The sequence below is a fragment of the Pelodiscus sinensis genome, chromosome 28 (genome assembly GCF_052426305.1).
Source record: "Pelodiscus sinensis isolate ZL-2025 chromosome 28, ASM5242630v1, whole genome shotgun sequence".
NCBI lineage: Eukaryota > Metazoa > Chordata > Testudines > Trionychidae > Pelodiscus > Pelodiscus sinensis.
In genome coordinates, this window is record NC_143079.1 from 3,502,639 (window position 1) to 3,517,930 (window position 15,292).

Consider the following 15,292-nt stretch of genomic DNA (forward strand, 5'->3'; position numbering starts at 1 on the left):
AGTGAAGACCTATCTTAATTCAGATTATCTATACTCTGGTTACCCCTTCTGAGTTTGCCTAACTCAAGTGAACGCAGCCATCCTGCACCACTGGAGCTGTTCAAAGGGGTTGTGTTAGCAGTTGCTGGGCTGTCATGCCTGTACCCCCATTGTGTGACCCACTCCGGTTACACAAATCACCACAATTGAGTTATGGGCTTTCGGTGTTCAATTCAAGATGGGGCTACATTCTATATATAAATGAATTGCAGTTATAAGCAATGTTCCTTTGAATCTTTTCCATCCATGTTCAGATTTTTTATATTTGTGCAGAATAAATTTTATGTGCACCAATGCATGTCAATGTGCAACATCAACACAAAACCTAGCTGTGGGCGCTCTGCCAATCAGCTAGGAGGCATTTGAATCTCTCTTGAGTAGCCGCACAAGCGCCCAGCTTACAGGAAATACTGGTTATAAGCCCCATAAGGATTGGTTTTGCCTGTAAACACAAGTTCAGTGTCTCTGCACATTGTGTTCTACTCCTCTGAGGGAGGCCAAAATCCATAGAATAACTCTAGCTAAGCTGGCTCAGATATTTTTTCTGGGTGGGGGAGGCTTTTTGAAACTGGAAACTTTCCAGAAAGGGGAAATATTTTTAAATGTCCATGTTTGTGCATTTAAACAGGAAAATGGGGGGAGGAGAGGAGGAGTCAGTTTTTTAACTTAACTTCTCCCCCATCCTAGAACAGACAAACTTGTGCTTTAGGTGTGTTGTCCTTGAAAACAGGGGAAATGGACAAGTTAAAAAAAGAACATTGCAAAAGCCCAAAACTTTCACTAAACAGACCCAAATATGCTGAACAAATGAAAAAATATTTTTTCAAAGGCCTTTCCCCTGCCCAAAGCATTCTCCCTAGGTCTCAAGGTTTTGCAGCCCTAGCAAAAGCATAAGCTATTCACCAGTGCACTGCCAGCTTGGATCACCCCTACCTTAGAAGGGATTACTTGAAAAGAGATTTTAATCTTTTCAATCCTATGGCCTATTTTTGTATAAATTAATACCTAACTAGCCAATAAATCCATGAATTTATCCCATGTGCTCAGCTTCTCCAGAATGGCCCACTAGTCTGTCTCTGGACGCAAAGTATCTTGGGGGCACATGATGTGAACTCTAATGTTGAAGTTAACTGCATGTGTTCTGGCTGACTCCATCCCCATGGAGGCCTTAGAACTCAACTTCATTTACAAGTTTGATTCCTTCAACAGAGGTATGGACAAAAGTATTGGCTGGATGGCTCGTTATATTCCACATCCTAATGGCATCAAAAAACCAAACAATGGGGACTTGAGAACGCTTAGTACCTTCCCTATCTGCTTCATGTAGCATGGACGTTCTGATCAGCTTTTCCAGCTTTTTTGCTCACTTCTTTACCCCCCCCCCCCCCCCCCTCAGCTATTTATTTAAAGGTCCAGTTTCTAAGAACTCCATTCATCTGAAGTGGATTGTGCCCGTGAAAGTCTCCAAGGGTATGTCTACACAGCAAAGTTATTTTAAAATAACAGCTGTTATTTTGAAATAACTTTCCCAGCGTCTCTACACAAGCCAACTGCTATTTCAAAATTAATTCGAAGTAGCGGAGGGCTGATTTTGAAATTGGCAAACCTCGTTCCATGAGGAATAGCACCAATTTCGAAATTGCTATTTTGAAATAAGCGCTGTGTAGAGGCTTATTTTGAAATAGGGGGCCTCCAGCCCTTCCTAGGGTGCCCTGCTGGCCGCCCTGGCCACAAGGTAACTTCTGACCCGATGTCCTGCCGGAACCAGTTCTGGATGGCCTTAAATGTGATTCAGCATCCAATCAGTGTGGACACGCTATTTCAAAATAGCAAAAAGCTATTTCGAAATGCATTTTGTGTGTAGACGCCTTATTTCGAAATAATGCATTTCAAAAGGACCATTTCAAAATTAGATATTTTGAAATAATGCTGTAGTGTAGACATACCCTAAGGTCCTGCGGGACTATTCATTGTTTTTCCAGTTACAGAGGAATGTGGCTCCCCCTCTGAAGCTTTCCATCCCCATAGTCAGTCAAGGTCTGGTAGCAACTGTAAGGCATCTCAGGATCCTGTGATACTTTGCACTCCTGAAGATGAAAAACAGGAACTGGAGTCTATCCCACCCTGCCAGAGTTTGCCTGGTTGGTGCTTGCCTGGTATCTCCTGAGTTCTCCAAAGACAAGTCACTTTCGATTTGATGTCAGTTCAGAGGAAGGTGGCTGGCTCAGGCTGAAAATCCGTGGGCCTGTTAGTACCCTCATCACCTGCTAAAAGGTGAGGCTCTTGGAACAGAACGGCCACATTTAATCCTTTCAGAGGAACTAACAAATTTCTATGCTGGGGTCACGTCTCAGTAGTTTTGGTGGTGACTTCCAGGTGCTGGTGAATTGACAGGAGCATGTAAGCAGACAGGTGTGAGAAACTCTAGGCCCTGGTCTGCACTAAGAGTCTATTTCAAAATAACCCCCTTGGGGTGGAAGTTATAAGCAGAGCATTAAATTACCAAGCGGTGGTGGAATTTGACGTCTGTACTCCTGCTTTTCATCAAAAGCAATGCTAATTCCAAGATTATTTCGAAATGCCATTAGTGAGACCGCTATGGTACCGCTATTTCAAAATAACTCCCCTCCAGAGTAATCTGAAGTAATTAGAGCCCCAGGAAGCCCTGGAGAGTAAGTGTGAGGTAGCGCGTCCACATAAACGGAGCTTGTCTTGGACTAATTTTGAGGCTTCCCCATAATGTGGGCAGGCTCGTTCAAATGTGTAAAATCGGGAGTTAATTCGAATTGACTAATTTTGAAATAGCTTTCTGGTGTAGACGTGGCCTGGGTGAGTACAGCTGCCCTTTTCAAGTGGTTAGACATCGGGCTTCCCTCTGTTTTCTCCAGATGGAAACAATTCACATGTTATTGGTATTAATGCTCCCCTGCACTACCCATATCCCCGTTAGCACAGGTTTCATAGCATAGCCCCTTTTACCTCCTCCCAGAAGCTGAGCTCAACTTGGAAAAAAAGGTACCAACAAAAGGCTTTTCTCCTCTGAGGGCTGCCCACTAGAGGGAAACCTGATATCACAAACACTTGCCCAGGACAGCTCATGATCCCATCTACATGTTTTGTTAGTCTTTAACGTGCTGCCAGACTATTCCTTGTTTTTTTTTAAAGTTTTTCTACTTGTCATGCACTCCCCCTCATTAAGGTATGCCCTGAACTCCACAGGAGTCGAAATCCTCATCCATAGCACCAAGTGGGAAAGAAATCCACCTACACTTCATCCTGCCACAACCTAGCTGCCTTTCTGCACCTCAGGTCTGACTCGGGAAAGCATGGACGCTCACGCTTAGCTTTAAAACACGTGCTGAAGAAATCCCATTCACTTCCAGCACAGGCTTAACGTTAGCCATGTGGTCAAGCGCTTGGCTAGACAGGGATTCATGCCTGAATTACTGCTCCAATTTGGCCCAAACCAGAAGCTCTTGAGCTAACAGAATAACTTGGCTGGCTGCGTAGCGGCAGAGTTTTATCCGCCTTTGTGTGGGGATGTAACTGTGTAGTGGTCAATTCGGAAGAACTTTGTACGTGTTAGTTTAGGGGTGGTGAGGCTTGCATTCCTTCCCCCCTTTTCCCTATATCTGATGAACCAGAAGCAAGTCTTTGGGAACATACGCCACTAAAGATAAGTATTGTTGCCAGTATAGCAGGAACAGGTGTAAGATAACGGTAAAGGGCAAGAACGCATAAACAATTCTGTTTACCCTAACGTACTGATCACGTAAACAGGGCCAAAGAACAAGAAGATCCAGATCAATAACTAACAGCTAAGCCCTACATCAGCATGTAATGAGTAAGCCCTGGAAATTTCCAAACTGCCAAACAAGGCAGGAAAACTGTAATTTAAGGCTGCCTCAGAGCCTAGCAAATCGGACGTCACCGATGGGTTTTGGGTACCGGCACCTCGGAAGCTGCGGCAACCTCCCACTTTGTCCGCAGTCTACCCGGGATCCCAGGCTTGCAGGAAGGCACGTAAGATATGCCGCTTCTTTGTTATGTTGTTCTTCCAGTCATGGGGCATAGCTGTTAGCTGTCAGGAAATAAACCACTTGTGTGTGACAGATACCTGTGTGGTGTCCTTTGTGCTTTGGGAACCCAGTGTCGGACCTGAGACTTATTCTGGCCGGCTACAAACTGTCAGCAGGGTTAGTCCCTGTCTTTGCAATTCAGTCATTTTTCCCTGCGCCATAAAGAACCTGGGCTGAGAATGTATTTGAGCTTTAGTGATGGTAAATGTATAAGCTCTGCTTCTCTCTTCCTGGGTCATGCTTTGTAAGTTCTGTTTTTAGCCACTTCTTTTTTCCTATGTATTCTGTAGTACAACGGCTCCCAACAGTTTTTATACCACAGACCGACAAATCCATTCATAAAATGTTTACTGGTCTGCCAAAAGTGTATTTGCACATTTACATATTCATTGTGCAAATCATGTTACCGCTCCACTGAAATACGTGCCCACAGAGCCACTGCAAACAGTTGGTTTCAGCTCCGGCATCTGCTCAGACTGGCAGCCAGTGGTTCGTGGCCCGGCACTGGTCCGCAGACCAGCGGTTGGAAACAGCTGCTCTCGTAGTGCTGCTTGAATTGCCGCAACTGGCAAGAACCTGTCTCCTCTTGATTACCTCTGGTGGCTCTGAAATTAGGGTCAATTAACTATGTTACGCTGTAGTTGAACAGTAAAATTAGAAAACAAATCTACCGTGGGTAGCTCGGCATTGGTTTGCGTGGGTGGGAGAATGCAACAGGGAGCCAGATGTGCTGCTAAAAGAATGTTTAACAAGTTTCCCTTTCAAAGAGGGGTGACAGACTCATCCTGCTGCTTCTCTGTGAAGAGAAACTCCAGAGCTAGTCCCCACTCAGACAGCTGCAGGCCCCTTCTGCTGGAGAAAAGGCGCGGCAGCCAATTTCCCACTGAATGGATTCTGCGAGCACTCCCTTTTTATTTCGTATTGTGCAAATAGGAGTCTAGTCTAGCTTTTGACTCAATGTTTGTTTAAAAAAAAAAAACCATGTCAGCCTTACACTATATGCTGTGTGTGTGTATATATAATAGAAGGAAAGGACTGGTAGAACTGAAGCAGTTTCCAATGATTTTTTTTCCAGTGCAATAAGGAATTAACTATATTCACCAAGCAATGCCTCAATTAGCGGCCACATGCACGTGCACAAATAGATAATTTGGAGGCCTGTGAGCAGGGAGCTTTTCACAGCCTTGCTGCATCTGGGCTCTTCAGAGCTGTTCTGTTTAGTCTGCGCTATTTGTCATTCCGTTCCCAGGCGGGAGGAGGAGCTATAAATCTTACTCCTTTTGCAAGTTCTTTGGCTACCTCTGAAGTGCACGCTTCACCTCACGTGTGCTGAATTATCTATTCATTCTGTCACTATCTCCAGCAATGCCGCAGCCCTGCAGTCAATTGGATCACCTGAGACATCAATCCGTCATGTGAGGGCGTTTCTTTCTCTCGGGTCAGGTGCCTCGTAGGTTCCTATTTATCAGTGTTGCCCCAAAGGAAGGTGTTCGGATTCTTCCAAAGTGCACATACGGCAGAGTGGGGAGGAGTAAGCCAGTGGGAAAGGGAAGGCAGGAATACACTAGCTGGATTTTCATTCCACAGAGCTGAATTAAACAAATGCACAAATCAGCATTTTAAATAAAGGGCCCTGTGAGAACTGCATCGGAAACAGCCCTTCCTAATCCTCTGTAAGGCCTTGTCTATACTTGCCTGGACAGTGACGCTCCAGAAATCAATCTTCCGGGGTTTGATTTAGCAGGCCTAGTAAGGACATGCTAAGTCAACCACTGATTATGCTCCCATTGATTCCAGTACTCAACCAGATCAGGAGGAAGGGCAGCCAATGGGAGTTTCTCCTGGTGACCTTCCTCCCAGCAGTAAGAAGAACTCGTGTACATTGACTCCATCTATGCTATTCACATCGCTGGAGTTGTGTAACCTTAGTTTGACTTTGCCTCCTAGGCTATGTCTACACTGCAGAGTTTTTTCACAAAAACTCATAGCACCCACACAGAAAGCATGTTTTTGCACAAGAAAATGTACAGTATATTGTAAAAGATGGGGCTTTTTGCGCAAGAGTTATTCCTCTTTCTACGAGGAATAAGCCTTTTTGCGCAAGAGGTGTGTGTGTGTGTGCGTTTCTTGTGCAAAAACAGGGGTTTCTTGTGCAAAAACAGCTTATCAGAAAAAGCACAGGTGCTCTGATGGCCATTCTGTTAATGGCCATCAGAGCTTTCTTGTGCAGAAGCGTCCATGCAGTGTGGGCATTTTCTTGCATAAGAACTTTTTGTGGATGATCCCTTCCGCAAAAAGGTTCTTGCGCAAGAAGCCTACAATGTAGACATAACGCTAGGATAGACCTGGTCATAGTGGAGATAAGGCACTGTCACTTTTAGCTTGATGTAGCCAGCTGAGATCAGCTACTGATAAGGACAATTCGCAGATTCGTTTTTCCCTAATGCAAGAGAGCAACCAGGGTTATGGGGGTGATGCTGGGAATAAAAAATTCTACTCTGCTATTCTCCTGGGCTGGCACACTAATTGTAATGTCTCCATCTGGTCCTTGGGCCAGCATCCAGGCACCCTGATCCAGAGCTGATCCTCTAAATTCCACACTAATACAACTACGATAATAACTGTTCTGACCTTCGAAAGTAAAAACCAATCTGAGCGGCTTCTCTTCAAACATTCGTACCATACTGTTGTAAGAAGGGAGCATTTTAGGAGAAAAGTGAGTAAGAACCACAATCAATAACTTTTCCCACTATACACGTCTTTGGGGTTGCAGGTTGATGGAAGGAGAAACATGATTTTGAGATTATATCCAAGTTCATTTCTTTTGATTCCTAATCCATCTTCTGGCTGGAGTATTTTAGGTGCAGCAGCATATCTGGCTTTATAATCTTTCCTCTTCAGGGGATTCTAGGGAGAGCTTTTCAAGTAGTAGATGTTTGGGAAATAAAAGGGGTGCACTGATCTTCATGAAAGGTTTGATCCAAATCGCACCCAGCACAGGCATCGAGAGAAGCGGAGACCAAAGCCAGCCCTTGTTCGTAGTCATCAGAGTTTAATTTTGAGACCGTTGGGTTTTAATTTGCTACACAGCATGCCTCCCAACCACAGCGCGAAAGTCTAGGCAGGGGACTCAAGTCTCAGCTGTCACCTGTGGCTTCTCGGCTATGAAAGGGGGAAAAAATGTAATGCAAAAGAGGAAGAGCAGCTTCATAGTGCTGGATTTCCAAATCTGTTCTGCTTTGTACAGCCCATAGTTTAAGAGGCTTCTAAATACTTTGAAGGTTCTACCTGTTGAGCCTTTTCCCTTTGTAGTTTCAGAGCTTTCAGGCTTTTATTTGAATATATCACCAGAGATACTACTTTGTTATGTGCAAGAACTTCTAGCTGGAACTCAGAAGAGGTTGGTGTTAGAGCCTGCCTGAAATCTACAAAGTCTATTATCTTCTCATTGAAGGCAGACTGATTGGGGGCCTAATTACGTCGTCATCCTGCAAGGTGATCTGGCTAGAGTGGGAAGGTTCATTACAACCATGCAGTTACCTATAGAAAGTAATAGGTGGCTCTTCTGAGGTTGTTGGGCCTGCCTGCATGGCTCAGCATGCATGGTCGGGGCGGGTGTTCCTTAGAAGCTGTGCAGTGGCTCAGGAGTGAGTCAAATGCTGCCCAGTTAATTAGCAGAATGCCCACAGTTAGGTGTGTGTGTTGAATAGTGGTGCACATTCACACATGCCTCGGTGTGCACAAATTTATTCCGCACATGGCTGGGGGGGAAAAAAAGGGGAATAGTGATCATTTCTATTGTGTTGCTCTTTGAATCAGACTTTGTGCCCCTTCTATAACAGCACATACTGAAACTTTGCTCAGGTGTTGAAGTAGCAACTGGATTTAGAAGAATCAATGTCAGACACAGTCTGACATCAAGAGGATGATATGTTTTCCGTGAACCACCAGCCAACCACACAGGGCCGGATTAAGGAGGGGGCTAGCCAGGCAGCTGCCCAGGGCACCAACCTATGGGGGGCGCTTGATGGCAGCTATAAGGGGCGCCATGCGCCCAGCCATGCAGTGCCTCTTAGAGCTGCCATCAGGCGCCACGTGCCCAGGGCTGGGGGCTGCGCGGCAGCCCTTAGAGCTGCTATCAGGCGAGCCCAGTCACAGCTGTAAGGTGTGCAGTGCACCGGGGGGCGGGGCAGTGCATCCAGGGGGTGGAGCCACGCATGCGACGCAGGCCTGCTGCCTCGAGCCAGCCCTGACCACACATGCCAACAAAATGGGCATGCGGGAGGGGTAGCTCAGTGGTTTGAGCATTGGCTTGCTAAACCCAGTGTTGTGAGTCCAATCCTTGAGGAGGCCATTTAGGGATCTGGGGCAAATCTGTCAGGAATGGTGCTTGGTCCTGTCATGAGGGCAGGGGACTGGACTCGATGACCTCTTAAGGTCCTTTCCAGCTCTATGAGATGAGTCTGTCTCCATACGTATTTTTGTGAAGACAGCAGTGTCTGAATACCTCAAAAGTCACTTGGGGGGAGGGGGGGATAGAAAGGTCAGAGGTGCCATTTTCCCCTCATATCCTGTGCCGGGAAAGTGCTATCCCCTGCAAGTCGTGGCCAAATACAGCACATGAGAGTAATGTGTTCCACGCAGGGAACACCACTTAAGAGTAAAAGTAATTAATTAGCAACAGGCCCATGCCAAGAGTTTTAAGGTAATAGTAGTGCCCGCCTTCGCTGGGTGCTATGGCTAAGGTCTTGCCAGGGTTTTCTACTTTAGGTAAATATAATGCTGCTGGCGGGTATTGGATTGACATCTCTGGAGAACGAAACCCTCAGTCGATCATACACGCAGGTGTAACAGTGAGTGCCAGAGACCTTCAACTCCCTCTGGAGAGGAGCAAACCTCCACCTGGAGTTCTTGGGTAGGGACGTGGCTGCAGATTTTCACCACCGTTCTCAAAAGTATTCCTAGAAGGGAGAGTCCACACTTCCCTTAGAGGGGACACACCAAGTGTGGTCCATGGACCATTAGTGGTCCCCAACTATCTTGCAGGTGGGCTGCTGCTCCCCGTGCCCCCAGGGGACACTGCTCACCTGGAGGTTTTCTCTGCTGCTCCCATTGGGTGGAATCACAGCCAATGGGAGCACCGGGGTCAGTGCGTGGGAGTGGCATCCCCCATCTCCTCCCCTCATGCCCAGACCCTGAACCTCACCTCATTCCTGCATCCTCCCTCCCAGACCCTCAGCCTGCTCCTGCACCTGAGTTCCCAGCCAAACCCTCACCCAAGCTGCTCCTGCGCCCATTTTGTCATCATGGGTGGATGGCTGATGGACCACGGAAAGTTCTGCATTGAGTAAGGTGGGCCAGAAGCCAAAAAATTTGAGAAGCCCTAATTTAAGGGGGTAGAACATTGGACTGGAACACAGGAGACCTAAATCCACCTGCCTTTTATTCCAATTTCTGCCGTTGACCTGCTGGGTCACCTAGAGCAAGCAGCTTCAGCTGTCTGTGCCTTCATTTCCCCATGTGTAAAACAAGGGCAATGCTACTGACACCCTGTGTGGAGCACTTTGAGGCCTACTAATGAGAAGGGCCCTGTCCGAGCTAGCCTAGAAAAATAAGGCGCACGGCTTCAAGTGTGGGTAACAAACCGCTTGAACCATGGACCTAGGGATGTAGCGGATCTGCCATCAGCTGAAGCCTTTAAATCAAGACTGAATGCCTTTGTAAAAGGTGGGGGGCAGGTACACCACCATGCACTGGCCCTAACAAGGGTTAAACCCAGCCCAGGGAGAGGTCTGGGACTGGCGAGCCTGGTGCCATGGCAGAGAGCAGCCAATTAAGGCCCAGCTGGGGCAGTCTAAGTAGGGGCCCCTGGAGTGGAGACCACCATGGTCTGACTCCAGCCGGGAAGCAGGAGGTATTAACCCGGACAGCCCAGTATTTTCACCTCCTAGCCTGTTTTTAAAAAAAAAAAAAAAAAAAAAAAAAAAAAGTCCGGTATTTTCAGATTTTTTTTTTTTTTTTTTTGTCCCCTTGCCAGGAGGCGAAAATACCAGACACCTGGCAACCCTACACACATTCAGCAACCGGGCCCAGGGCCCTCCCCCCACCCCCATCTATTTAGATGGCAAGCATCATGGGGAAGAGCCTAGCAGTGGACAGATTATCAGTGGTGCCCTGATCTTTGTTTGTAGGTGCCATTGCAATTCAAGTAATAATCCTAGAACTGGAAAGAACCTCGAAGCATCAAGTCCAGCCCCTTGCCCTCCTGGCAGGACCAAGCACCATCTAGATCATCCCTGACAGGTGTCCGTCTACCCTGCTCTTAAATATCTCCAGTGATGGAGATTCCACAACCTCCCCAGGCAATTGATTCCAGTACTTAACGATAAATGGGAGCAGGGGAAAGAAAGGGACAGGAAGCGATGAGACAGGAGCAGCTTTCTGTGAGTGCACAATTATGCCTCTTTAGAAGGCACTGCTAGAGGGATGGGAGGAAGCACAGTGGAGGGAATGACAGACGACATTTGACCGAAAGACAAAGAAAGCTCTGCACGTTTTCATCAACGATTTAGATAATGGCATAGAGAGTACGCTTAAAATTTTCAGGTGATACCAAGCTGAGGGGGGGCTTTGGCAGATAGCGCCGAATTCACAAAGCACTGGTCAAACTGGAGAAATGGTCTGAGGTAAATAGGATGTAGCTTAATAAGGACAAATGCCAAGTGCTCCACTTAGGAAGGAACAATCCATTTTCACACCTACAGAATGGGAAGTGACTGTCTAGGAAGGAGCACTGCAGAAAGGGATCCAGGGGTCGTCGTGGACCAAGCGAAATGAAGCACTGTTTTGCTCTACAACTCAGAGAGTAAGAGTAGAAGATTTGCATTGTTGTTGTTATATTACAAGGAGGGAAAGAAAAAATTAATCTTTTCATCAAGCCTAAAAGAAAATAAGTTTCCAAATGACACCCAAACCACCTCATCTCCAGAGCTCTTGGCCACACCGAACTTTTGTTATTTCCGTGACGGTACCGGAATCCGTTTGCTAATTTACACTCCAGGTAATACCCGAGATGCGCTGGCAGCTGTAAGCTTTAAACATGAGAGGCTTCATATTTTCATTTAGATGCAGTTTACATGTTTAGGAGACAGCCTTTCTCCTCCAGTAGCCAATTCCAGGCTCGCTTTTTAATCACCTCTCCACAGCATCATTGGCATATAGCGCAGGTGATTATGTGCATAATCTTCCCACATGTACAGGGATGCTCTCTTGAATAACACTGTCCACTTTAGGTTGGTGTGTGTCATCCCAGCTAGGGCAGAGTTAGATTTGTGTCTAATTAAAAAATGGGACGCCGGGCCCCTTCAAGGCAAACGTTCTCTCTTTCTGATACATTGTGTGCTTTGCTAATGCTTTTCCATTCCTATAGATGCACAATATTTATTTATTCAGCCTCACCTCTTCTTGCCTTTGTTTAAGAGGATTGTGGTAGAGGAAAATAGACACTGAACATAGAAAGGTCAAATCCCATAATCTTTGTTGCAGAAGAAGCAGTGGAAACAACCTCTGGCCTTTAAGGTCTCTTTGGATACCATAGGCATTTGCTGCTAATTCAGTGAATAAAGAAAAGTTATTCATTAGTTCCCATAATAAGGACTAGAGGACACAAAATGAAAAGAATGGGTAGCAGGTTTAAAACTAATAAGCGAAAGTTCTTCTTCACACAGTGCATAGTCAACCTGTGGAACTCCTTGCCAGAGGAGGCTAGAACTATAACAGAGTTTAAAGAGAAGCTAGATAAATTCATGGAGATTAGGTTCATAAAAGGCTATTAGCCGGGGGTAGGAATGGTGTCCCTGGCCTCTGCTTGTCAGAGGCTGGAGATGGATGGCACGAGACAAATCACTTGATCATTGTCTTCAGTCCACCCGCTCCGGAGCACTTGGTGCTGGCCACTGTCGGCAGACAAGCTATTGGGCTAGATGGACCTTTGGTCTGACCCAGTACTGCTATTCTTATGTTCTTAGTGGTATGTCCACACTAGTATATTGGCACTTTTAGTCATCTGGGTCTGAGGACATTTCTGGTCTTTAGCCTTGCACTGCTACAGTTCAATTGGCACACCCCACAAATGTTAGGGAAATGCGTGCACTTAGCAAAATGGCCCTATCCATTCTTGTGGCCCACTGAGATGGAGGGCCCTCTGTGCGGTCCCCTTGTTAGTCTGTGACCCGTCACTGGGGTAGACAATCCTTCAGTTAAATTCTGACTGGAACGGTCACCGGCCAGCCCTTGAAAGCTGAACAGTTTACCTCAGGATTGTGATAGGAGAACTCTTTACAACTTTCCAGACAGTCTCCTTTTGTTTAAATAGCACCTCTTTCATTTCTGATCGAGAAGTCTGTCATAACAAGGTTCTATAAATTAATGCCACTGCCTACCTCTTACCTCCTACAATCTTTCCGTAATGATACGTGGCCCATAAATCTTACTGACACCCCTTTTCGTCTGCTCTTAGTAATGCTTTTTCCTCTTTCCCTTTCCCCCAGACTAAGAAGTCTGGTGTTTACACCAAACTGAAATAAAGGGATACGATGGCATGTGATCAGAGCTCGTAGAGAACCCTCAGGTAAATACGGTAAGAAGTCAATCAACGCTGGATGTGGAGATTTGCTTTTAAGTATTTCCTGTCTTAAGAATTGCTGAGAGTTTTGTCCATTGACACTTGCTCTTCTACAAAATCTGTGCCACAGAGATGGTTTGGGGATCTCCCATAATCCTGGTCGCTGTAGCTTTCTCCTCATCTTTGTATCTTGGCGAAGGTGGCCAAGTCAGAATCAGGAGCCTTCCTTGATTAGGAGAGCGATGAATCTGACTGTCTGGATCTAGTTCAAGTTCAGAACAAGCAAGCACATGTTGACACTCACACACAAGTATGTGGAAATTAATTTTAGGGCACAACGCAAAATGTCAGAATTACTCCATGAAAAGGCAATCTCTTAGCAGGAAAAATTCTACAGGAATGATTTGTACAATAATTACTCAACGTGTCTTCTCATTAATCAGCTCCTGACTCTTATTATTTTTTCAATTATTTTCCTTTTTTGTTCATCTTTTTCTACTTGGACAGGAACTGCCACGGCTTGCTGCAGCTAGATCTGTATGCAAGGCAGGGTCTACACTGAAGTTTTACTGCATGTGGATATGATACTTTCTGCACAATAAAAAGTACTGGGATAGGCCCTAGTGTGGCTACAGTTATACTGCTATTAGGCTGTGTCTATATTGGCATGGTTTTGCTCAAAAACATGCTGCCTGTCTACACTGGCGGGGAGTTTTTGCTCAAGAACACTGACATTCTAATGTGTGAAATCTGTGCTTCTTGCGCAAGAACTATGAAGCTCCCGATCAGGAATAAACCCTCTTGCACAACTGTTCTTGCGCAAGAGGCCAGTGTAGACAGGCAACATGAATTTCTTGCGCAAGAAAGCCCGGTGGCTAAAAGGGCCAAAGGAGCTTTCTTGAGCAAGAGAGTGTCTACACTGTCACAGATGCTTTTGCGCAAAAGCCCATCTCTTGCACAAAAGCTCATGCCAGTGTAGACGCTCTCTTGTGCAAATATTTTAACGCATAAACTCTTGCATTAAAAGTAATTGCGCAAAATCTTGGCAATGTAGACCTAGCTTTAGAGTGACCGAGGCCAGGTCCACGCTAGACATGCTTGATAAATATAGGAGCACAGGCGTGTTATACCAGAAAAGCACTTCCAGTATGGACACTTGTCCTAGCAAAACTGCACTTTATACCTGTGCAGTAAAGCCACGTCCTATGAGCAAAACAAGCTAGACAAGTACAAGTTCAGGACGTTACTCTATGCTACAATGTAAACACAGCTCTGTCCAATAAGTCACCTGCATCATGCTTCTGATCAGTACAGCTAAACCGGGAGCTACAGCGCTACAACAGTTCAATATATAATACGGGTTATTATGGGTGTGGCCAAGTTTCCCGTGGTTCCATAATGTTTGTTTACCGCCACCAGTCCTGGCTCTCAGTGTTATGTGCTGTTGTTTAGCACTAATTTACTCCCAGTGTCTTCTAACAGCCCACTAAGCAGTGCAAGTGTTGCTGGACTATAGTGACCTCCCATAGCCTGGAAAATTTTCATTCGGAATCCGTCAGGTCCCGCGGGTGCCGGACTAGAGAGGTTCAACCTGTATAGCTAAACTGGCAGAAGTCTGTAGTGCATCCTCCATCTCATATCTATCTAATTATTCCCCGTCCCATACACAAGTAGCTACGCCGCTATAAAGAATCTTTATATGGATTCTAGAAAACTTACCCTGTGGTGCTCAGGTGCTTCAGGGCAGGGGGCTGGCAGTATGGGAGGGGTCCCGGAGTCAGAGCAGGGCCTTGGGGATGGGGAGGGCAGGACAGGAAGCTTGGGGGTGTAAGATTGAGGGTTGTGGGTAAGGGTGGCCTCGGGGCAGGGGGTTCCATCTCACAGGGCCTTTTCTCTCTCCTCCCCCCCCCCCCCCTCAGCCACCAGGGTCCTTCTGTCTTCCCACAGCCCCCCTGGCCAGAATGGGCCTCCCCCCCTCCCCCACCCTCAGTGCTGCAGACAAGGGCCAGAGTGGAAAGGGTTTGGTCGGGGGAGGGGGCTGCTTACCTGGTCTGGGGGCAGGCAAGATGCTGAGTCCAAGCCCTGCTGGCCATTCTCTTAGAGGTGCGGCTGCCCCCAGTGATTACTCGGCAGCTTAGCTCCTGCTGCTGTGAGTTCGCTGCCCCCCAGTGGCCACTATGAGTATCATGTCCTTCCGCTCCGTGCCCCTCCCTTTCCATGTTACGGAAAACAGTCCCATTCCCAGCACTTCCCATTTTCTTGGCACAGCCAAGCCCTGGCCATGGGTTAAGTTAGGAGAAGAGGAAGCCGCCTACCACATTTGGTATTCCTAGCTCTTGTCATTGAGGAGGAGTTCTTGAACAAACAAACTCATGCGGACTGACAGATGCACATTTCTAAAATAGATAGATTGAGATCTGTCCACACAATGGGGATTATCCCACTTTAATGCCATATGTATGCGTGCTTTTGTTGTTGTTCTCCATCCAGCTTGTTGTACATATGCTTGGAGTTAAAAAAAACAGATGCGAGACCTCTGAAAACTCATTTT

At 46.5% G+C, this 15,292-nt stretch overlaps 1 long non-coding RNA gene across 2 annotated transcripts in view; it reads left to right on the forward strand.

The window, feature by feature from the left end:
- Positions 1-15,292, forward strand: part of LOC106732657 (uncharacterized) — a 51,549-nt gene that overhangs the window by 4,385 nt on the left and 31,872 nt on the right. For both annotated transcript variants that reach the window (XR_016348012.1, XR_016348011.1), the window contains one exon: positions 12,668-12,747. This is a non-coding gene — a long non-coding RNA (uncharacterized LOC106732657). The remainder of the gene's footprint in view (positions 1-12,667; positions 12,748-15,292) is intronic.